The following is a 22,368-nucleotide window of genomic DNA, read 5'->3' as shown; positions in this document are numbered from 1 at the left end:
TACAGAAAAAGAGTGAGCTAGATTTGAACCATAGCTCTGCGTCTTTCACAGTGTATTCCAGTGGTATATTTTTTAAAAGCAGATTGAGACACCCGCCTCAAATATGTGTAACCTAATTGGGACCTAGCATAGAGCTGGGCATATACCAGAGACTTAGTAAGTATGATTCACTGTGTGTATCTAGTTTCCAAGCCTCTCCTTCTTTCTCTGTATGTAACTCTTCACTCCTCCTTAGTTCAATCTCATATCGTGATTAGACCCCAGTTGCTCAGTGTGTCTGCAGGGCTGGGCTGTGACTTCTTCGAGGGAGAGGGCGGCGTTCTGCGCCCCCACACGTCCACACAGGTCCTTCTGGTCCAACACACTCGGCACTGCAGGTGCCCTTTGACACGAGAGAAAAGAAGACAGAGAAGGGAGAGAAGAGCGAGGGAGACAGGCAGGGCGATGAGGCGATGCTCAGAGGCCTCTGTAGGATGCTCGTGCTCCAGCACTAAAATTTCATTTCACTCTGTCTTACAGTTCTACGATTTCACAAGACCTATTAAAGCAGCACAGAAAGGTGAAGTGACAGGTGCCAATCAGGCTGAATCACTGAGGAGCCAAAAATAAACTGCAGACCAGTCTGTCCACGAGAATCGTTGAATTCCCGCTGTCTCCTTAAATGATTTCAGGATTCTGGCTCTTAATTCTATCACTATTCACGCTTTAGCACTGAGAAAATGTTGATCCACTGAAACAGCCAACGTCTCATGTTAGAAAAGTCAGGAATAGAAACGTTTGAGTCCCCAAACAGCAATAGTAGCCCTGCCTCTGCTCTACGATATTATTTTGTTTTACTGCATACGGCCTGGACTCCGGGGCTTTATTTCTGTGCAGTGGGGTGGAATTACAGCTGCCAACAGGAAAAAAGTTAAAGTTTTTTTCAAACTTATACTGCATGTAAAACAAGTGTAATTTTCCTGAATGCCTAACTGACAAGCTTATCATCAATTTAATATTCTCAAGTCAATGTCTGAGTCATGAATGAGAAGATACTAATTTTCAAAACGGCACTGAATAAAGCTCTAAATTAAATATAATCGAACGCAAAAATATAGGAGAAAATATTGAATATTCTCTTCAGGAAGAGGTACGGTTTGGACAAAAGGCAGGGGGAAAAGGTGTTTCGGTGTGGGGACCACGGGAAGGACACGAAGACAGGACCGGACCCGGTGAGCGGGCAGTTAGAGTCCACCTTGGAGAGGACATGGACGGAAACGTGGGTAGAGAAACGGGTTCAGGTCACGCACAGTCTCGAAAGCCAGCACCGGGAGGCTTCATCAGACACCATCCCAGGAGGGTTCCTGGGCGGGGAAGACCTTATGGGCACGGGAAACGATGGGGCAGACGGCTCGCAAGAGGGACTCCAGTGGCCAAGAGGCAGGAGGCAGGGAAGCCGGCGTGGGCACCACTGCGGCGTTGGCACATATGAAATCATTGTTATTCACCATAACGTCCAACATCTGAAGGGCCTGGGAATTGACCAGGGTTACTTCCGCATAGCGACTGCGGGAAGGAGAGCAGGAAGCAGGTCCAGCCGGCGGCAGCCCAAGGTCAGGCCTGCTCTGAACCTACGCTTTGTGTCCAGGTGATCATGGGGTCTGTCAAAGGGTCCAGGAGAAAAAAAGCCCTGAATGGGCTTCGGAAAATGTGAAACAGAACCGAACTCCCACTGGTGAAGTTAAGGAAAGACCCGGCACTGGAAGTGTTCCACAGCGTGTCGGACACTTGGTAGATAGCACTTTTGTTTTGTTTTGCTGTCTTTTTTAGGGTTGAACCTGTGGCATATGGAGGTTCCCAGGCTAGGGGTCCAACCAGAGCTGCAGCCACTGGCCTACACCACAGCTCACAGCAAGGCCAGATCTGAGCCACGTCTGCGACCTACACCACAGCTCACAGCAACGCCGGATCCTTAACCCACTGAGGGAGGCCAGGGATCAAACCCATGTCCTCATGGATACTAGTCAGGTTTGTTAACCCCTGAGCCACAACGGGGACTCCACTTGGTAGGCATCACTGAGTAAATACTACCTTCACGTGAATTGCTCTTGCAAAGCCCAGTCACATGTTCCATCCACACCTGGCATGTACATGGCACTGCGTGAAGGCGCATCTACTACAACTCGAGGAGGTAGGTTCGATCATCCACTTTCACCGATGCCCAGAGAATAGTTCGTCACCCTCTGTAACTTGCTGGAGGATGGGGACCCAGGATGGGGGCCCGGGATTGTGCTCGGAACACCACACTCTACTGCTGCTCATCTGACCTGCTCTTCCAAACAGCCTAAGAGGTGAGTGAGATGCATTTGACTGAGTCGATAAGTGTTTGTGGAGTTCGTCCCTGCCAGACCTCGCCCATGTGAACTGAGCATCCAGTGATGAAAGAGCCACCACCCCTGCTCTGAAGAAGCTTAGAGTCTAGTGAGCAAGAGCAGCAAGTAAATCCACACTGGGCGGATGAACAACAGAAACTCCAAGCTCCCATAAATGAAACAACGTTTCCAAGCACACAGCCAGTTAGACAGTGGGTAGGCGAGGCCTGACATGCTGACATGACATCTCTGAGTCCAATGCTAATGTCCAAGTAATAGTGCTACTTCCTCTTCTGACCTACTGGGCAAAACAAAAGACAGCAAAACAATACCGTCATAGCCAGGACTCTGTCCTCTGGCCAAACTTCTACAAAATAGAGTCTGATCTTGGTAAGGAGGAAACCTTACATGAAGCTATTATGAGTCTCCTGAAAACAGCAGCTATCAGTTCAACAGCCGGAAAACACATCAATTCAAACATTAAATGTCTTGTCATTGAAAATTGTTGCTAAAAATATTTCTGGTGCTTCGGGTGACTCATTCACTTTGGGCCACTTTTCTCAAGGAAAATCGAGAAAAATGCTCGTGGGCTGAGAAGCTGAAGATGGTCCCCAAGGATTCAGCTCCCCAGTAATTAAGACGACTTCTCATCTTTCCTTCTGCTCTTTGAATACTCCCAGCAGGAAGCCTAGGATCCTTCTTTGATAGGTAACAGAACTGCCCCAAACTACCTGACTGTACCAGCCTGCGAAACTGGTTTTCTCAAACTGGGTCCATTCTGGCTTTGAGAGCAAAGTACTGTTACTCTCACGATATGACTGTAAGCCCCTGTGGCCCAGGTGTAGCTGGCAACTGCAAGTGCAGCGAGGCTGCATTAGCTGCCTTTCCCCACCAGGATGCTTAAAACACAGCACCCAAGCCATGCCAGGAGTAGAGCTTTTGGCTTCTTTTTATTTCTCAAAAGGGCCTTGACTGGGATCAATCATGCGAGTCGTGCAGGCAGCGCGTCTCTGTTGTATGACTCAGAGGTGACAGTAAAGGCCCCACGTGCCTCTCAACAACTCCGGTCCCAGCCTGTCTAAGCTGCTAGGTTTAAGGAAGAGAGGTTGGATCATAAGGAGCTACTCAGGTTATCAAGGAGGTTAACAGGTATTTACCAAACGTGTTATGAGCCCACGGGAGACTAGTGTGACCAAGGATGGGGGCCAGAGTTCAGTATCATGAAGGTAGAAATGGAGGGCTTTGCAATAGTTTTAATGTCTAATTTACTCTTAGGAAAAAGCAGTTTGATATCTTTGCACTGTACACGAGGGGCAGTGGAACAAAGGGCCTCAACAGAAGTCCTCTACCTGCTCTTCCAGGCTCCTTTCTGAGCATTCAGTGATCCAGCCCCTCTGAACGACCAGTGTCCCCAAGTAGCCCAGCGTTGTTGCCCAGGCTCTGGGTCCAGTGCTGCAAATCCAAGGATGAATGCACAGTCCCCGCCCCCAGGCAGCGCATGGATGAGCCAGAAACAGGTGCAGCAGCAGATTGGGGGAGGGATTAGGGAGCTCCGAAGGGAGGAAGCTTACCCAGCATCAAGGGCGGGGGGCGGCAAGCAAGGAGGAAATGACCCTGGGCTTAGTCTTCAGGGATGTGGAGGCTCCCCCACGCAGCTGGGGTGGCACATGCAGGGACTCCAAGGCATCCGACCACGTGGTGCGGGAACAGAGTTTTGTGGTGCCCGGAGCATCATGCATGAGGCAGTAAGTGATGATGGATGAGCTGGGGAGGAGGGCAGGTGCCTAGTCACAGGAATGACTAGACTATAGCTGATGGGGTGCCACTGGAAGTTGGCTCCTTTGGCATTTACAACAGGAAGTGAGCTCATTGCAGATACTTTCAAGGATACACATCAGGATATAGATGAGAAGCATTCAAGATCCCATAATTTAGAGGTAACTTTTTTTTTTTTTAATGGCCACATTTGTGGCATATGGAAGTTCCCAAGCTAGGGATTGAATCTGAGCTATAGCTGCAACCGATACAGTAACTGCAGCAATGCTGGATCCTTTAACCCACTGAGCCAGGCTGAGGATCCAGCCTGCACCTCTGCAGTGACCTCAGCTGCTGCAGTTGAATTCTTAACCCACCACTGCATCACAGTGGGAACTGCTAGAGATAACATTCTGATATACAATCTTTTATATACATGCGCATGCGTTTATATATTATATATATTTGCCTAGCCTAACAAATATACTTTTCTTCAAAAATAAAATCATTTAAAATGTGGTAGGTACACACAATGGAATATTATTTAGCCTTATAAAGGAAGAAAATTCTGATATGCTACAACATGGATAAACCATCAGGACACTGTGCTAAGTGAAATAAGCCAATCAGAAAAAGGTAAGTGCTGTATGATTCTACTTGCATGAGGTACCTAGAGAGGTCAAATTCATAGAGACATAAGGTGGGGGGCGGTGGCCAGGGAGTTACTTTTTAGGATGGACGAAACCGGCAAATGCTTGGTTAATAGGAAGGAGCCAGTAAAGAGCAGAAAGAGATAGAAGACCACAGAAGAGAGAAGAATATTAACAGAGCAAAGAAAGCATGAGGAAATGGCACTCAGGGGTCCAGCCAAGGCCCAGCCTTAAATTAAACACGGGGAGAGACGGACACCACATCCTCCGAGGGAAGGAGAGGAAGATGGGTATGAATACATTTGCATGCGGAAAGAAGCGTTTGGGCAACCGAACAAGTCAAGAGATGGCATCCTAACGAAGATAAAGTGGTAGAGAAGTAGGGTAAGAAAGAGTCAGAGGATATACAGACGGGTTCAGAGAACAAGATCCTGAGGTTAAAGTTTCCGAGGCGAACAAGTACCAGCTGCTGGACAAGAATCTGGGTTTGGTTGGGTTGGAAGGGAGTCGCTGTGGTTTAGTGCCAGAGAACTCTTGGAGAAGGTCCAGGGATGCTGAGGCCAGATTCAAGGTCAGATTATCTAGGATGCGGCTGCCACCCAGGGTTATGACAAGCGTCAGAAAGGGAGGCGTGGAAAACCACGTCTTCCGTTCTTCAAGAAACGAAGGGAAGTGACTGGGGGCTGGATGGAGAAAGGTGATGAGAAAGGGGAGATGTGGTTTACCACGTTCAGCCTCGCAGTTGAGGATGGCAAGCCTTTTCCTGCAGGGACCCACAGAGGGGGTGACAGAGCAACCAGCCAGAAGGTGGAAAACTTTATTAACCAGGGGTCCCCTGGCACAAAGAGGAAAAGCGTGGGGGGCATCAACAGAGGACGGGAAGTGAAAACGCTGACGGAGTGAAGATACAAGAGGTGACCTGTGGGGGAGGGGAGGTGGGGTGAGAGGTCGTGTTGGGACAAGTCGTCGTCCTGCAGGAGGCAGGGGGACACGCGGTTAGGGACAGGGGAGGATGGCCACGTTTCGACAATGGAAGGAAAATGACGGCGGGACCCAAGTCCCGTCTCAGAAAAATGGTAAGAACTGCTCCCAAGCTTGCAGAAAGATGCCGTGAGACTTCTGGTTCTCAAAGAACATTCCCCGGTACCTCCAAATCCTTACCATGACTCACTCATCTCTCTAGCACACCAGCCACACACCATACTCTCCCCTGAATATTTCTGGTCGGTCTCCCCCACTAGACTATAAAGCTGCCCGAGGGCAGAAATGCTGTCTGTCTGTTCACTGCTCCGTCACCAGCACCTAGAGCACACCTGACACAGTAATGCCTCCGTGCATCACACGTGCTGAATGAATGCGTGGATGAATAAATGATACAGGCCCGGTAGGATGACGATGTCCCATGACGTTCGCGGAGACAGCAGGAGGGTCTCTCCCAGGAGGGAGCTGGCACGGATTTGGTGATCAGTCCTAGGGGGACAGCAGATGTCACCCAGGGCCGCCCCACAAGCTACACTGCTTTTTTTTTTCATTTCCCTTCTTCCTGTGACGACTCCTCCGGATCTTACAAGACTCGGCGTGGGTGTCACCACTTCTGGGAGGCCGCCCCTGATGTCCCCTCCTGGGTGCTCTCAAGGCCCTCGGATTCCTCTGTGATGGTGCTTTCCCTGCTGTATGACGACTGTTCACGTGCTGACCTTCCCCCGAGACTGAGCGGGAACAGCCTACCTCAAACATGCAGCAGGGACTCCAGATATGTGTACCGAAGAGACACATGGAAAGTACTGGAATGTGAGGTGGTCAATAAACACCTGGACTCTTCCCTCTTTGATGCTCAGCTCTGCCGTTCACACATCTGTACGTCGGCACCACTGAAAAAGACGGCCTCTGGAGCCAGGACAACCAGGTGGAAAGGCAGCTTGTTTCCCGACGGCAAAGATGAGTTGGAGTCTTGCCGTTTAAGACAAGTTAGCGGTCCACTGTCTTCCACGTGCCCAGTCCCCGTCCATCAGATCACAGGCATGCCTGTGATACTTGACGGAGAATCACTGGGCTTCCTTGAACACCTGCGATGCTGCCCAGCTGACACAGTGCGAGAGAACACCCAGCGAGCTTGGTTAAAATGTCTGATTAGTTGCTCTGGAGTGCAACCTGGATTTTTACGGATTTTCAGATGATTCACTGCACAGCCAGGGATGAGAACCTCTACTCGTTGGCATCTTGCCATTTTTCCTTTGGCTTGTGGCGCTGTCCAAGGTAGGAGCTCCTCAGGCGCTACGTCACCCGGTGTCTGCCCAAGCCAGTCATGGGCAAGAGCTGATGGTTGTTTGAGCAGCCCAGTGGGAGGGTCCTGCACCTTAGGACTGTAACACCAGCCACGCCATGCAGTTGGCTGTGCTGGAGAAAACCAGAGCTGGGCATTCAAGCTAGCACTGCATTGTCCAACAGCCACCCACGGCTATGTTTAAATTTCAGTTAATCCAAATTGATCCAAAGTTCAGTTCCTCAGTTGCACTTTCAAGTACCCGATAGCTAGTGGCTGCAGGACCAGCCAGTATAGAAACAGAATATTTCGGAGTTCCTGTCGTGGTGCAGTGGTTAACGAATCCGACTAGGAACCATGAGGTTGCGGGTTCAGTCCCTGCCCTTGCTCAGTGGGTTGACGATCCGGTGTTGACGTGAGCTGTGGTGTGGGTCGCAGATGCGGCTCGGATCCCACGTTGCTGTGGCTCTGGCGTAGGCCGGTGGCTATAGCTCCGATTCGACCCCTAGCCTGGGAACTCCATATGCCGCGGGAGCAGCCCAAGAAAATGGCAAAAACACACACACACACAAAAAAAAGAATTCTGTTTCTTTCTAATGGCACATTTTAGTGAAAGAATGACTTCTTTTGCTTATGTATTCTGATTTTACTCTTTCTCCTCTTTAAAAAAAAGAAAAAAAATTCTTGGACTAAAAAAAAAACAAAAAACCAATATTTCCATTGCCATAGAAAGTTCTGCCGGACAGCGCTGATATAAAAACATCCCTTCAGAATACTTTCTGGATGATTATATTCATTTTCTGCTAATCATGGGCGAGTCAGGGTGGCCTTTTTTTTTTTTTTTTGCCGTTTCTTGGGCTGCTCCTGTGGCATATGGAGGTTCCCAGGCTAGGGGTCGAATTGGAGCTGCAGCCACCGGCCCACGACAGAGCCACAGCAATGCGGAATCTGAGCCTTGTCTGCAACCTACACCACAGCTCACCGCAACACTAGATCCTTAACCCACTGAGCAAGGCCAGGGATCAAACCCGCAACCTCGTGGCTCCTAGTCAGATTCGTTAACCACGGAGCGACGACGGGAACTCCCCAGGGTGGCCCTTTAAACCTCTCCCTGGGAGTAAGAACAAAGAAAGGAACTCTATGCTCTCATGAACAAAAGCTTTTCTGAACCATTCCATCTACGTAGTAGAGCAGCAACGGCTCTTCAGATATTTTGACTGTGACCAACAGTCAAAAATATATTTTATAGCACAACCTTCTGCACAGAGATATGTGTATGTAACAGAAATTTAAAGTTTTACAAATCAATATCTATCTTTGCTACATATTTGGCACTTGGGTATTTTATTATTCTATTCCATTCTATTTTCTGTTTCATTAAAAAATATATACCTACGTAACTGTTCTCATAGCCTTGGTGGCCTACAGTTTGAAAAACCACTACATGGAGCTATAAGTTGTCCACACAACCAGGGACTCGATTTCACAAGGCAGAGTTAATAGCCAGCTAAATAATAATTACCAGGTAACATGTACTGGACACTCACTCTATGCCAGGCACTGTGTGCAATGTTTTATATTCATCGTCTTACTCAGTTCTCACAATAACTTGGTGGAAGAGTTGTCCAAGAACTGTGCAAGGGCTGAGGTCTTCTTTGCACAAGTTCGCCTTCTGCAGTTCCGTGGATGCTGGCCGAAGACTCCTGGGTCAGAGACAAAGGACTCTAACTCTCAGAAGAGCGGTAGCCAGAGGAGCAGCACTTCCTTGCCCTCGTTCCCCGCCTCTAATCCCTGGAAGTGTCAGGAGGGCCCTGTGACACCTGCGCCTGCAGTGAGTGGCATGACTGGAGAGGAATTCCGAGCTGCGAGAGCTCGAATCTCTCACAGCCGATGTGCGCATGTCTGCCCTTGGCGTCCAAGGGCAGCGCTGTCTCTCTCATCCAAGACTGCTTCCTACACACACTTCCTTGAAAAGCGTCTAGAATGAAAGGACAGTCAGTGCCTCTCTTTGTAAGACCGGTCGAAATGCATGGGACGCATGGAGAGCTGTCTCTCAAGAGCAGGTACCAGATTTCTCCCCGTTTTGTACGGGAGGAAATCATGGCTTAAAGGGGATTAAGAAACTTACTTAAGGTTACAGCCCAGGACCCAGATCCACACGACACCTAAGCCTCTGCTGACGACACCTTTCTTCCCAGACAGTGGACAACGAAATAGGAGCGAAGAGAGTTATTCATTTAGTCATTCAGGTATGAATTCGTCCCTACAGGAAGCAATTATAATTCGTAATAGGCCATTTTTTTTTCACATCTTAAGAATTCCATAGGCACTCAGATGAACAGGAAGGAGTTGGCAAGCTCTTCCTACATAGGGCTAAGGAGCAGAGACTCGCAGTCCTGGTAAGTAAGCCTGGAAAAAGAGCATGTCAGGAGCTAATGGAAAATATTCATAGACTAAAAGAATGGAGTCTATACATCATCTCTCTGTGATGACTATGGTCACGCCAAGACTCTAAGAAATAAATTAGGTGACTTCCAAAGGCTTTTCTAGCCCTGAGATGCTCAGTAGGGAGCAGTTATCATCCCGAACAATCCTCTTTAAGTTTCCATGTGACGACATGAGTTAAAACCTACGTTATGAATAAGGGAGAAGTAACTGAAAAAAAAAACCTTATTATGGGCTAGGGACCATGCTAGGGGGTTCACAAATATTTCCCAATAGCTAAGAAAGAATACCGTTTCTGAATTGCCAACTTTACGGCTCCATAAGTGCATATCCACTTGGTTCAGTGGCTGGATCTTAAAAAAAGTACAGTGTACCACTATTTGATCTCAATAGCGTCCTTTCCCCAAATCAGTTACTGGAAAATTGTCTTTATTTTTACATGTATATGTATACAATCAAAATTTTGTTTCCACTTCTTTTTCTAACTCTTTTAGGTGGTGGGTTAGGTTTATTTGAGATTTTTCTAATTTATACAGTCAAAATTTTGGTATTTAAATGGCAACCTACTCCTTTTCATATAATCAATCTTAATGCCACATTGAAGCTCAAATTAAAGTGGAAAAACACCAATCAAAATGTCACAGAAAAGATAATCAGCTTTCTCAAGAACAATTCTATTACCTGCTAAAATTACAGGGAGATAAATATGGTTCTTATAAACGCTGGGCTGTCACTGACAAGACTGGAAACTTTTTCAAAATGACATACTTTTGAAGTCTAGGGGATGTGGGAACGCTAATGCCACAAGGAAACTGTCACCCATCAGTTAATATTCCTGGCACCACACATGGGTATGTTTTAGTCAGTAGTGTTTCTATGTAAATACGCTTTGTTTCAGTGAAAAGTAGAACTTAGAAATTCCAGGAGTTATATTTCCACTGAAATTCCAGGACAATTACATTATAGACTTCCAATTCTAATTCACAAACACTCCAAGGTCAGTAAAAAATTATTTCTATCTGGATTGCTTTACAACGGTATCAGCATTTCTTTCTTTCTTTTCGCTTTTTCGCGCCACACCTGAGGCACAGGGAAGTTCCCAGGCTAGGGATTGAATAGAAGCTGTACAACACCGGATCCTTAACCCACTGAGCGAGGCCAGGGATCGAACCCACCACCTCACGGTTCCTAGTCAGATTTGTTTCCGCTGCGCCACAACGGGAACTTCGGCATCAACATTTCTTAATTAACACCTTTTCACTCATGAATCAACAGAACGAAAAAAAAAAAAAACAATTTGAAAGACTATTTATTAACCATCCCAGGTTAAAAAATACAACACCCGTTTTAGCTATGTACAGTTTTAATTTATGATGTAAAACTTCCAATTATTACCATGTAAAATATTTCCTTGGCAGCTAAGTCATCACGAGGGTGAAACAAACCCAGGAGGACGTCTACTTCGTTAACAAATGAAACGTTTGATGAACAGCAAGGCTGTGCTCTTTTTGGAGGCATTTATGTTTACGTTCTGTCGAAAACCATTATAATTCATTATAATTCCTTCAGAGTTAAATAACACCATTTAAACTCCAGGCTAATTTCCGATACTGCCATAGTTAATCACAATTACTTCCTAAGTTTTGTCTACATCAGCCTAAAAGCATTACACGCCTTTCAATGTTTTGTCAAAGACACCTCAGCACCTCACGCCTTTGCATTCCACTCCAAATCTTATCACTGTCCTCAGAGATGGACGATTCGGAAGCCTTGGACAAAATCTGCATATCTGACAGATTTTTAGTATGTTAGACACACTTCAGTATGTTAGCCTCTGTACTTTCTTCTTTTTTGTGCTTTTGAGGGCTACACCTGCAGCATATGGAAGCTCCCAGGCTAGGGGTCGAATCGGAGCTTCAGCTGCCGGCCTACACCACAGCCACAGCAACGTGGGCTCCAAGCTGCATCTGCAGCCTACACCACAGCTCATGGCAATGCTGGATCCTTAACCCACGGAGCAAGGCCAGGAATCGAACCCGCATCCTCCCAGACACTATGTTGGATTCTTAACCGTGCTGAACCACAAGGGGACCGCCGCTCCTGTACTTTTTAAAGCAGAAAAGTAACCACATGGACAGGCTGCTGCCTCTCCTATTCTACCCGGCAAAGTCTAGGGACAAGTGATGGCTCCTAGTTAGTTTGACCTTTAAGGAAAACCGAAAGCTACTTCCTAAATGAAATTAGTTTTACTTTCTAGATTGCACGGGGGTGGGGGTGGGGGGGAGATTTCCAGCCTCAATTTTAAGACATCTTCTTTTATATGAAATCCTTACAACTATATTGTTTTCCATTTGTCATACTGAAAATAAACCATGAAGCCTTTACAGGCAGAAAGCGAGTTTGAAAAACAAACATTGTAGAATGAAGTAAAAAAGTATGTGTGTGGGGGGGTTTTAATGGGATGGACACGTCTATTTAGACCTTTGGTGACCCTTTGCTGTCAGCCAGCTTGTGCAAGTTCAAAGTGATGAGGAGGAAGGAAGACCGCGCTCTTAGCCTCTGGGATAGCCGGGTCTCTTCGGGCCCCGGGCTGCCTGTCCAAGGGCATTGACCTTCAGAGGCCACGGGCTGGCAGAAGTGAGGTCCCTTCCAGCCTAAATGCGCCATGACGCCCCTCTCCCTGTCAGGCCTTGTCTCACACAGAAAACAACTGTCAGCAGTTCATTTCTGCACTTGGGCAAATGCTCTCCAAAGCTGGAGTCTCACGGGCCTGCAGATGCCCATCTGTGTATCATTACTGCGCTGCACCATGGGAGCTGAGTGGCTGAACGTGCGGGCTCTGTTGCCAGACCGCCCAGGGTCAGCATTCAGCAAGGAGCCTGGCCTCAGACCAGTGTCTCCCCAAGTGAGTCTCCGGCCTAGTGTCAGAGGCAGTATTTTGCATCATGATCCAGTAAACACACACACACATTTACATAATACTAAAAAGAACAACAGCCACAGCACATGCCAGTTCCCAAGCTAGAGATCGACTCAGAGCTGCAGCTGCAGGCCTGCACCACAGCCACGGCAATGCCACCTTTATGACCTATGCCAATGCTGGATCCTTAACCCACTGAGGGAGGCCAGGGATTGAACCTGCATCCTCACAGAGACTACGCTGGGTTCTTTTTTTTTTTTTTTTTGTCTTTTTGCCTTTTCTAGGGCCGCTCCCATGGCATATGGAGATTCTCAGGCTTGGGGTCGAATCGGAGCTGTTGCTGCCAGCTTATGCCAAAGCCACAGCAACGTGGGATCCAAGCCGAGTCTGCAACCTACACCACAGCTCACAGCAATGCCGGATCCTTAACCCACTTAGCAAGGGCAGGGACCGAACCTGCAACCTCATGGTTCCTAGTCGGATTCGTTAACCACTGCGCCACGACGGAAACTCCCCTATGCTGGGTTCTTAACCCACTGAGCCACCATGGGAACTCCTCCGTAGTGCTCTTGCTCACCACTTTCCATTGCCTCGTGGTCCTGTGCTTGCGTACAGGGGGAAACAAACGTGTCATCAAATCCTATAACCCTCTCACTAAGAAGGATGCAGGGGGCCAATCCTCATTCTGTCATACATCCCATTTCACTAACAAAAAATGCTGATCCTAACCTATTAAACTGATTTCATGACTCAAGACGTGTGGTTTGAAAAATACTATGATAACGTGTTGTGTGAAAATTTTTTTTGGAAAACATCAACCATAAAAAAGTTAAATAAGTATGTGCATCTCATCTTAGAGACGCTACCACGCTGTTGGGCCTTATAATCTAAAAAGAAAAAAAAAAAAAAAGAGGATTGTATGGAACAGGTCCTAAATTTACTCAAGCATCTCCATCTCCTCGTGGGATGGACATTCTTTTGGGAAATGGTATCCTACAGTGTTAACATCTTAAGGGCAGAGACAATTCGGGGGTTAGTGTGCACAAACACCTCTGACAAGTTTCTAAATAACGGATCAAGGGAGCCCCTCCCAGAGAAGGCGACCCCCCAGGACCCCGGCTCTGGCCTGGGGAGAGGCGTCTGGGGTACGCAGGCTGAGCGAGGGAGGATCACTCACCCCAGACATATGAGAAAAAGTCTAATTAAAACCGTGGCCCTCTTGATGGTCAAAGTAATGGCATTAATGAAAGCAAATTAATTTAAAACAGCATGGTGGATGCTGAGTAAAACTCATTCTAGTGGTTTTACTAAATACAATGGTAGGTTTTTTTTTTTTTTTTTTTTTTTTTTTTTTTTTTTTTTTTTTGTCTTTTTTTGCTATTTCTTGGGCCACTCCCGCGGCATATGGAGGTTCCCAGGCTAGGGGTTGAATCGGAGCTGTAGCCACTGGCTTACGCCAGAGCCACAGCAACGGCTGGATCCGAGCCATGTCTGCAACCTACACCACAGCTCATGGCAACGCCGGATCCTTAACCCACTGAGCAAGGGCAGGGACCGAACCCGCAACCTCATGGTTCCTAGTCGGATTCGTTAACCACTGCGCCATGACGGGAACTCCTGGTAGGTTATTTTTAAGGGGCTTTGTTCATGCTCGGGCCTGGGCTAGTGGGAGGGTCTGGGTTGAGGCTAAAGGAAAGACTCCGGGCGGGAAGGGCCCAGGGAGGCAGAGGGGCTTCCACAGGGACTCGTGGGTGCAGGACAGGGAGGGGGGCTGGTTGCGCATCATCCTCGACCTCTTACCCCTTGAAATCTCCGTCCCCTTGAATTAATGAAAAATGCAGAAACTGGCTCTAAGGACGTGCAAAGAACAAGTAATAAAACAAGCTCAAGAACACGGAGGCATGGGGCCAGCATCTAAACAGCTCTGAGTGGTGCTTATTTCTGTGGCTAGTAGACATGTGGAAATGCAAAAGGGAAACTTTATTTTCAGAACAGAGTTGAACTTCAGAATAACACATCTTTGGAGTTCCTGTTGTGGCTCTGTGGTTAACGAGCCCAACTAGTATCCAGGAGGATGCGGGTTCGATTCCTGGCCTTGCTCAGTGGGTTAAGGATCTGGTGTTGCCGTGAGCTGCAGTGTAGGTGGCAGACGCGGCTCAGATCCCAGGATGCTATGGCTGTGGTGCAGGCTGGTGGCTACAGCTCCAAATGGACCCCTGGCCTGGGAACCTCCATACACTGCAGCCGGAGCGGCCCTGGAAAGACGAAAAAAAGAATCACACACTTTCTTCAGAGTAACTGCAAGTATTTTTTCAAAACAACAGGATTACAGAGTCAAATCTTAACTCCTGGTTCTATGAATGCCAATCTCTGCTTTCTTCTAATGAAGGATAATGGCCACTAAGTGTTATCTGTGCAGGAAATGGGTGGAGAGGAGTTAAAGCTGGACTATCCAGTAGGGTAGCCACTGGTCTCATGTGGCTACTTAAATTAATTAAAATTAAATAAAATTTAAAATTCAATTCCTCAGTTGCGCTAGACATGTTTCAAGGGTTTGATAGCCACCTGTGGCCTCCATGTTGCACAGAGTATAGAAGAGCCCGTTCCTGTGGGAAGGTTTACTGCCCTGGGCTGATCTAGGGAAAGGCCACCCGCAGACATGAAAAGGAAAACTTCATTTCTCCCTTCACAAAGAGTACCAAGTGCTATCTAGCAGAGCTGGCTCGACTTGCAATACTGAGGGCTGACTCTGAAGGCTACTGCCAAAGATTTCATTATTATTTCAAAATATCGTCCCGAAAGGCCAGTCTAAAATCTCTTCGCATTGAGACTTTCCATTGCTCCAAGTTCTCTTTCAAGGTCCAAATATGCCAGGAAATGATAGTCTGTGATAATAACTTGTTCACGTTCCACTATTTATGAGCTAGCTTAAAAATACTTAGAGCAAATGATGAAACAAACAAACAAACACGAAGATACATGGGCTCAGTAGCTCCAGGAACACAAGTTTATGTTCAAGTAAGGAGGGATGCAGGTCCATTGTTACCCTTGGGAGAAGGAAAATATTTATGATGCATCTGGGCCTTTCTTAGCCTTTTCATGAACTTAGACTCGGATTCAGTAACATGTGGTCCTTGTATCACATTTTGAGAACCCCAGCACAGCTCTCATTTGAGCCTCGCAGCACCTTGTCACTGCTGTGGTGTGGATTCTGAATGCTGTAGATTCTTCTTGCAAAGGGGAAGACTGAGAGCTAATACATCATCTCGACAGTGTCTGTCTTGCCTAATTGGTTGCTGAGCTGATCCCAAGTGGCCAGAATACACTGCAATCAAATGGCTGGGATTGCAGGGGCCCCAGGCTTTTCCTCCTTCATGACTCTGGGCTGCCCTGCTAATCTGACCACGGTACTGCAGACGGGCACCCAGCGCCCGGGGAAACCAAGAGGGAGGACACCAGGGTGTAGCGTCAAGCACTGTCACCCTTCGTGACCACAGAGCGGATAGAGCGAGCCCCAGAAAACCCTGCAAGGGCATCGTAAGCATGATGGTGGTAGTTCTAGAGCACAGGCTAAACACAGCATCACCACAGACATTAAAAAAAAAGGAAGGGAGGAAAAAAGAAAACCACTCCACAGAGTAAACTATCTCCCCAACAGAGCAACCCCTGAAAGGCATTTGATGAGAAATATGTGAATGAAGCAACTGCTATAAAGACACTTTAATGTCAATTTAAATAATCTAAACAAATTGCCATCAGTTAATGGCCGATTATAACAAACACGCACTTCCCGAAGACTTTAATATGTTTGCTCAGTGTCATGACATCGACCAACTGTCACTATTATCAGCCAAACTGCTTTGTCCTTTTATTTACCATCCCTGGTTTTTGAACTTCCAACTTGGGGAGCTTGCAAAATATTTATTAACTACTATATAAATAGAAGACACCATTAAAATTCCTATGCTTATGCCTTGAAGATTAAACTCACATTTCTAGTTCATTAAGAGATGGTAGCTATAATTAATCTTAGAAATGTGGTGTCTCTGGGATACATGGAAGAAAAAGTTTAGGATTTCATGCTTGAGAGCAGAGAGACTGTAAAACTCTCTGATCTGCAAAGATCACATACATGAGCCCAACAATCTTTCCTTGAAAACTTGAAGTAGGTCAACTTATTAACTGTTACCATGGCGCTTATACTTCCACATCTGCCTATGCTTTTGATGAAGGCAGCCCGGAATCGAGGTGCAGCCCTGCATTATTAAAAATCTGCCTTCCACTCAAGCAGAGAAATAAAGATGCAGATACTCCTATTATCGTTGAGGCTATGCTATTGGGATAGAGCCAAGAACTTAAAAAAAATGTATTATTGATATATATGGTTCCCTATCAGGATGTCTGCTGAGGAGGTGGGAGCAGGTTCATTCCAGGAGAGGGGTTTCCATCCCAACTGGGTTATGTTTCCACATTCGTGGTCACCTCCTGGCTCAGCCGTGAAAGACCGTCCGGCCGGAATAAACCTGACACCCCCACCCCAAAAAAATCCATGGAGTGTTGGGGTATAAGAAGTGCGGTGGAGGTAGGCGTGGACGGAGGAGGGGGATGAATACAGAGAAAAGGCATATGCATTTAAAATAGGAAAAAACCTCTCTCCATTTGATTCGTTTAAGGAGGAGAAAATCACTCAGCAAGGAGAAAATCTACAGCCCCAAGCGAACGCCTCTTTCACTGCAACGGATGGGCACACAGCCTCGGTCGGTCACCCACTCAGCGGCGCGTCTCCCTGGCGAAACCGAAAATCCCATTTCTTCCCAAGAGTGCCCCGGGAGAAGGAAAGCGAGCACGCGGACCCGGGGCGGAGGGCTGTGCCCGGGGCAGGGGACGTGGGCGCCTCCCTGCCGACCCCGTGCCTCCCGGGCAGCCCGACTCGGCTAACGGGAAAGTGAACCGCCCGCGCCAGGGGCACCGGGAGGCCAAACTTGGGGTCGCTCGCGATCCGAGGGCGCCCGGCCACAAAAGCCCCGGGGATCGGAGGGGGCGGCGGGTGGGGACACCTGTCCAAGGACGGGACCCGAGCCGCAGCCGGCGGGCGGCACTGCGGCGGCGGGGACCCCGGGACGCCGCCGGCCACCGCGTCCGGCCCGGGAGGCGGCCTGGCTCCCGGGCGCTCCGGGGAGGGGCCGCAGCCGCGCAGGGCCCGCCGCCCGGAGGACCCCGCCGCCCGAGCCCCTCTGCGGCGCCCGCCGCCCCCGGTCCCCGCCTCGGGCCGGGCGTGGGGCCGGGCCCCCCCCCCCGGCTGCCCGGCGGCCCCCGCGCCGAGGACGGGTCGCCGCGCCTACCTGCTCCGGGGCGGCGGGGCGCGGGGCGGCGGTCGCCTCGCGGGGCCGTGACCTGCGGCGGTGGCGGCGGCGGCGGCGGCGGCCGGCTCGGCGAGGAGGGCGCTTCCTTCAGGAAGGGGTGGGACCTGCCCGCCCGCCCGCCGCGCCGCCGCCGCCCGCCCCCGACTTATTCTGGGGTCCCGGCCGCAGGCCTCCCGCCGGACGCCGACCTCCATCCCCGGGTCTCCGCCGCCCCCGCTCCCGCCCCTCGGGGCCCCTCATCGTTACCCGGGGCCGGAGCCGCGTGCAGCCGGGGGAGCCGCTTCGTTGCAAAGGCGGTGTGGCCGCGCTGGCCCGGCACTCCTCGCCCAACAAAAGGAAGGACGGCTCTGGATCCTCCGCCTGGCGGTGATTTATTCCCGACCTGCTGGAACTCGGGCCGCCTCCCTCCGGGCCGCACACCTAGGCGTGCAGCACGCAGCAGCGAACAAGCGTTTTCGTGCCGGGGGCCGAAGGCGCTCCGCCGGCGCTCCGCGCTCTCCCGCGGTTTCCCTTCATGCCGCTGAACCAGCCCCGGCCCACTCCGGACCCCGGCGGTGAGCACGGCTCCGAGGCTGCCCTCCCGGGGCCAGCGGGCCCTCGTCCGCCCAGGCTCTCGCCTGAGTCTCTTCGAAAACCGTGTGCATCAGCGTCGGAGGAGCTTCGCCCACCCCAGACCTCGGCCGGCCAGGGGCCCCCGGTCAGGGACGGCCAGCAGCCGCGTGGGTCAGTCCTGTGTTTATCACGCGCTCGCCGTCGACCTCCCCTCCAGACAGGCAGCGAGCCGGGGCTCCCACGGCGGGGTGTCCTTTATCGCTCTGTCTTCATCAGGCTAACCTCCATTCTTTCGGGGGCCTACGGACTGCAGCTGCCTCTCCTAATGTGCTGCCCGTCAAAGGCCACGGTTCAGATTCTCCAGTTCAACGTTCCAGAGCTCCCCTTTCCCCCCGCGATCCACTATTTTGTGTATATTGATTTGTCCTTAGCGTTTTCTCCCGTGGCCACTGGACTAGACTGTGAGCTTCTTGAGGCCACAGGGACCTGGCCTCTTGTTTCCCTCTCACTATAAGGAATGGGACTCAGACATCCGGTTAAAACAGCATGAACAGAACTTTAAGTCGCCTGCTGAAGTTTGTGGGCATTCGCCCATGTGCATTTTTCTAAGGAGAGTGACCACAGCTTTCATCAGACCCCCATTGTTCTGTGACCCCCACCCCCACCAGGCAGGTCTGTGAATGAGCCCCCGCTCTGAGGACCCCCTTCTGACCTTCGACCTTCTATGCCATACGTTTCCCAATGCCATGGCAGATAGAACCCTCTCGCTCCACCTGCTAGATCCATTCTTTGGAAACTTCTGGATCCATCCAAACCATCAGTGATTTCTCTCAACTCTGTCTGCACGTCTGAATCACCAGTGGGAGCTGTTTTTATTTATTTATTACTTATTTTCTTTTAGGGCTGCACCTGTGGCATATGGAAGTTCCTGGACTAGGGGTGGAATCGGAGCTACAGCTGCTGGCCTATGACACAACCACAGCCACTCCGGATCTGAGCTTCAGCTGTGACCTACAGCTCATGGCAACTCTGGATCCTTAACCCACTGAGCGAGGCCGGGGATGGAACCTGCATCCTCATGGATACTAGTCGGATTCTTAACCTACTGAGCCACAAGAGGAATTCCATCAGTGGAGCTTTAAAAAGCACAAATCTGAGTGTACCTCAGACCCTCTAAGTCAGCACCCGAGGGCAAGGAAGAGGCGAGGGGAGAGGGGAGACAGGGCTCCGGGCACGTTTACAAAGAGCCACAGGTGATCCTGACATGCCCGTGATGAAGTCACTGCCGCTCTTGGGGGGGTTCCCTGTTTGTGAAAGGTCCTTACTCGTCCTTCTCTGTAGGAACGGATCAAGATCACCTGCGCTGTATTTAATGTAGTTGAAATTTTGATTTTCGCTTAGAGCCACGCCCACACGTGCTTAAGAAAGCGGCCCGAGTTTGTGAAGACGGCAGAGTCGGTGCCGTTTGTCAGCAGCACGAAATCATTGCCGCCCTCATCTCTGCATGTCCATCCAAATAAACCCAAGGAGTGGGATAGATTGCATTCCTGACAGCGATCTCGACAGCCGAAATATTAGGTTAAAATGCCGGCCATGAAGGAGAGACGGTTGCTATAAGCAGATCCCTTTAATGTCATGAGAGATCTAGGGAAGCTTCAAGAGAACTGAAGACAAAACATAAGTTTCTCCATCCTTTGATCTTTCCTTTACTGGCCTGGGCATCCCACCCGTTAACATCCATCCACCGCGAACTCCACACGGTCTTAGGTGTTTAAACCGGGTACAGGTGTGAGAGCAAAATACTGCCCCGGAACTGGTGCCCTTTTATTTTTTCCTTTTCTTTTCAAACCCTTGTGTGGAGGGCTGACTTTCACTAGATCACAGCAAGGGAGCTGCTCTGCTTCGCAGGAAACCTGACCCAGACGCAGGTCATCTATAAATAGTTAAGCAGCTGGTTCTCTCTCTCCATTGATTGATTGATTGATTGATCTTTTATCTTTTTGTAGGGCCACACCTGCAGCATATGGAGGTTCCCAGACTAGGGGTAGAATCAGAGCTGTAGCCGCCGCCGGCCTACACCACGGCCACAGCAACGCAGGATTCCAGCTGCATCTGCGACCTACACCACAGCTCCCAGCAACGCCAGATCCTTAACCCACTGAGCAGGGCCAGGGATCCTGTGTCCTAATGGATACTAGTCGGATTCGTAAACCACTGAGCCGTGATGGGAACTCTTTGGTTTTTTTTTTTAATTGCTTTTTAGGGCCACACTTGAGGCGTAGGGAGGCTCCCAGGCTCGGGGTCAAAGCGGAGCTACCGCTGCTGGCCTGCGTCCTCATGGTTACTAGCCAGATTCGTTTCTGCTTCACCACAACTGAAACTCCCTATTTATTTTTTTAATGTATGTGACGATCTGTGTTCTAAAATGATCCGTCTACGGCATTCCAGAATGCTTCAGGCTTTGAGGAAAGGGCCAACGAGGGGCCAACAGGGTTGAAGGCCTGGAAACGGATGCCGGCCGCGAACTTTGTGGGTAGATGGTAATTAGCCCACGGGGACAGACGACTCGCTCCACGGGAGCACGTGAGGGACCCAGTGACTCTTGACACCACGGTGCTCCACAAAGTCCACCGACCTAACTCTCAACCTGGGCATCCATCCGTGTGGGTAGGGGCGGGGGCTTCTCTGCTACAAGTGAGCTTGCTATTGAACTGCAACTACAGGACTTGCAGCATCACCAAGGAATTGTATATTCTCTCGTTTCCTTTCTCGCGGGTAGCCAGTTTCTTGTTGTTTAAGATTCCAATCACTTCTTTATTCAGTTGGCAAAACAGACTGGAGAAGCACAACTAATATACAACAGTCCCAGGATTCCAGGAATCCCTGCTGCTGGTCAAGTTGCAGTGAATCTCGTTATGATAATGATCTCTGTGTGAGGGAATCGTGGCCAAGCCTTACCCACCCGCGCCGAGCCAGGGAGAGTCTCTACAACAAAACTGTATAAAGTTCACCGAAATGGCATTTGATCTTTGCCAACCTCTACCTATTAAGGAAACCTCACGGGTAATTGGAAAGCGAGCGAGAATACATTTGGTGACAGGATGTTAAATGGGAGCCACTGTTTATTTCTGCTTTGACAGAGGCCCCCAGAGAACAGGTGCCCGTCACTCTCACATCCCAAGCAAGGTGCAGGACCACCAAGCAGGGCTGGCAAAGGAGTGTGCCCTTAACTTCCCGCTTACCTTGAGGGTGTAAGAGAGTTGAGGCGGAGGCTGCCCAGACTGCTGTGGATGAAGAAGGCTTCCTATGGAAGGAGTTGTAGAGGTTCTAGAAGGTCCTTCCCATGCACCCCACAGGGGGAGGGCAAAGGGAGCTCTTCCCTCCCCTTGCGTCTGACGAGAGGCACTTCAGGCCCATCTCTGGGAGAGCTCGAGATGCGTCGCCTGCAGTCTGGGGCACGCCATGGACTGCTGCCTGGCTCATGCATGAGAAATCTAAAGGGCCAGAGCTGGCGAAAGTGGCCTGCACACAGCCTCGGGACCTTGGTAGGGGAAGTAATTTACTCTCACGGAAGACGGGTCAAGAGACAGACAGTGTGGGCTCGACTTTGATCCACCCAAAAAGACTGGAAGGGCAAAGAGACCCCAGCAGAGAGAAGCCAGAGGTCTGCCTCCAGATGCCCGGGATGCAGGGCAGAAGAATCTAGGGCAGCCAGTCAGAGGCAAAAGGATCTCACCTGTGCCAAGGAAAGGGGGTGTGTGTGAGAGATTCCCCAGCAGGGTGGTGGGGGTGGGGGTGGTTCTGACAAGCCCAATAAAACTGCCTAGGAGAGGCGGTGTCGGCTCCACGGCCGGAGAAGCCTCACCACCTGGAGCCGCTTTTCCACGCTTCGCTCTCTCCCCACTGTGGTCCTGAGACGGGGGACGGGGGGGGGGGCAGCCTCATGGTGTGTAAGGAGGGAGAAGGACACAGAGAGGTCCTGGCATCGCTCTCCTTGGCCACTGACAACTGGGGGTTTATTATCACACAAAACCAGACATGTACATTACTGATACGACTATATTTTTGA

General features: G+C 49.8%; 1 protein-coding gene across 5 annotated transcripts in view; it reads right to left on the bottom strand.

The window, feature by feature from the left end:
• Window positions 1–22,003, bottom strand: part of TMEM150C (transmembrane protein 150C) — an 81,861-nt gene extending 59,858 nt beyond the window's left edge. For 2 of the 5 annotated variants that reach the window (XM_084973720.1, XM_003357106.5), the window contains exon 1: window positions 17,994–18,295. The gene's annotated coding sequence lies outside the window, so the exon portion shown is untranslated. Of the gene's footprint in view, window positions 1–17,726; window positions 17,811–17,993; window positions 18,296–21,541 lie in introns of those variants that run through there. The other 3 variants (XM_005653621.4, XM_084973718.1, XM_021101873.2) reach the window with 2 other exon arrangements.
• Window positions 22,004–22,368: the final 365 nt, after the last annotated feature.

This window comes from Sus scrofa, chromosome 8 (genome assembly GCF_054392235.1).
Source record: "Sus scrofa isolate SSC_HxYL_T2T_F1_AM1 chromosome 8, Sscrofa_HxYL_maternal_Yorkshire_Landrace_v2.0, whole genome shotgun sequence".
Taxonomy (NCBI): Eukaryota; Metazoa; Chordata; class Mammalia; order Artiodactyla; family Suidae; genus Sus; species Sus scrofa.
The sequence above is the reverse complement of the archived record's forward strand: the minus strand, read 5'-3'. Positions and strand labels throughout refer to the sequence as shown.